We start from the raw sequence: 2,192 nt of genomic DNA, 5'->3' as shown, positions 1-2,192 counted from the left end.
TTTATTCTGATGTTCTTTACTTTGTTTTAATCTATATGTCCAATTATAGAATAGAAATACATATCAAGAGAGTGATTGAGGCCATTATTTGATTTTAGCTCACTTATCCCAAAATAGCCTACCCTTTTACATCACCCTTGTTAGCCCCCTTGAACCTTTAAATCCCCTCCTTATTCTATAAGCCACAATACTAGCCTTAAGCAGAAAAACAAAATAAAAATCCCAAGTTGAATCCTTGGTTAGCTTAAGATAGAAAGTGTGTAATTGTTTAAGTGTGGGAAACCTATTGGGAACATGGATGATAAAAACAAAAGGTAGAAAAGTTGAAAAGAATAAAATTTTCAAATAAAAGTTTTGGGAGGCATGCTCATGTAAAATCAAATAATTGAATTACCATGTGCAATTGAAAAAAAAAAGAAGTGTTATTTTTCAGTATTGGAAAAAAGGGGATACAAAAGGATTCCCCAAATGTGAAATAAAGTAATGCACATGGGGTAAAAATAATAAATATTGAGCATGAGCATGTAACATCAAAAGTGAAAAAATATGGGAAAATAGGTAAAAACGTTTTGCTTTACAAAGTATGTATGTTAGGTGAGATCTTAGACTAATCAAGGATTCACTTAATTAGCTCACTTAGCCTTATACATATACCTTTACCTTTACCTTGGCCCCATTACAACCTTAATTAAAGACCTCATGACTTTTGTATGCCTATATTCTATAATTATTTATTGGTTAGATGAAGAACAAAGTTATAGAAAGCAAGAATAAAAAGAAGAATAGAGTGATTAACCCAATAAACACTGAGTGACTAGAGAGTAAACACAAAATCCAGTGAGGGTTCAATAGCTCATTAACATATATCTCTGCTTGAATTATTAATTGTCTTGCAAGTTTATAAAATATTTTTCTCTCCCATCTCAACAGTAAAAAGCACCTTATCATTATCTAAGGTTTGGCTATGTATATACATATATGACTCCTTGAGAATGTGAATTAATTCAACTACATACAAGCTTTATATACAAGTGAATAAAAAATTTTAGAATTGCATGATGCATCTAGGTAGTTACATTTAGATTAGATTGCATTGCATGGCATTCCACCACTTTAACCTAACATTACCCTTGGACTTAGCATGAGGACATGCTATTGTTTAAGTGTGGGGAGGTTGATAAACCCATATTTTATTATATATTCTGTGCTTAATTTGAGTGATTTATTCGATCCTTCACCTACTTATTCATATTAATTGCATGGTTTTACTTTCCCTTCCTTATTATGTGATGTATGTGAAAAACATGTTTCCTATGCTTTAAAATTAATTATTTTAATTACCTTTATTTCCATTCGATGCCGTGATTAGTGTGTTGAGTAGTTTCAGATCTTCTAAGGCAGGAATGACTTAAAGGATGGAAAGAAACATACAAAAAATGGAAGGAAAGCACAAAATAGAGTTTTTGAAGAAACTGGCAGCCACGCGATCGCATGGGCGACGCGGCCGCATGCCAGCGCGAAAAGGCATTGACGCGGCCGCATGACTGACGCGACCGCGCGCCTCGAGCGAAACACATATGACGCGGCCGCGTGACAAAAAAAACTCCGAATGACGCGACCGCGTGACCCACACGGACGCGTGACAGAGGCCACGCACCAGAAATTGCAGAAAACGCTCCCAGCGAATTCTGAAGCCCTTTTTGGCCCAAATCCAAGTCTAAAAGGCATAGACCAGAGGTTATGAAGTGGAGAAATGCATCCATTCAAGGGGAGTCTCCACTTTAGTTAGTTTTCATGATTTAGATTTAGTTTAGAGAGAGGTTCTCTCCTCTCTCTCCTCTCTTTAGGATTAGGATTTAGATTAGGATTTTATTCGCTTTCAAGATTATCTCTTTATCAGGTTCAATATTCCCTTTTATTTACTTTTGTAATTTAATTTATGAATTCTTCCATGTTACAGATTACTCTTCTGAATTAAAGTTATTTGTGGTATTTCAGTTTATTATTGCTTTCTTTTATTTACATTATTGTTATTCCCATCTTTTATTTACATTATTGCCAGCCTACAACGGTTTATGTGTAAATTGTAAATCGTAGTTACTTACCACGGTTTACATAATAATAAAATAGGACATGCATGTAAGGAAATTGCAATTGTTGCAATTCAGTAAAGGTTTCTCTCCTTTATTTTA

This window comes from Arachis hypogaea, chromosome 20 (genome assembly GCF_003086295.3).
Source record: "Arachis hypogaea cultivar Tifrunner chromosome 20, arahy.Tifrunner.gnm2.J5K5, whole genome shotgun sequence".
NCBI lineage: Eukaryota > Viridiplantae > Streptophyta > Magnoliopsida > Fabales > Fabaceae > Arachis > Arachis hypogaea.
Note: the sequence above shows the minus strand (reverse complement) of the source record.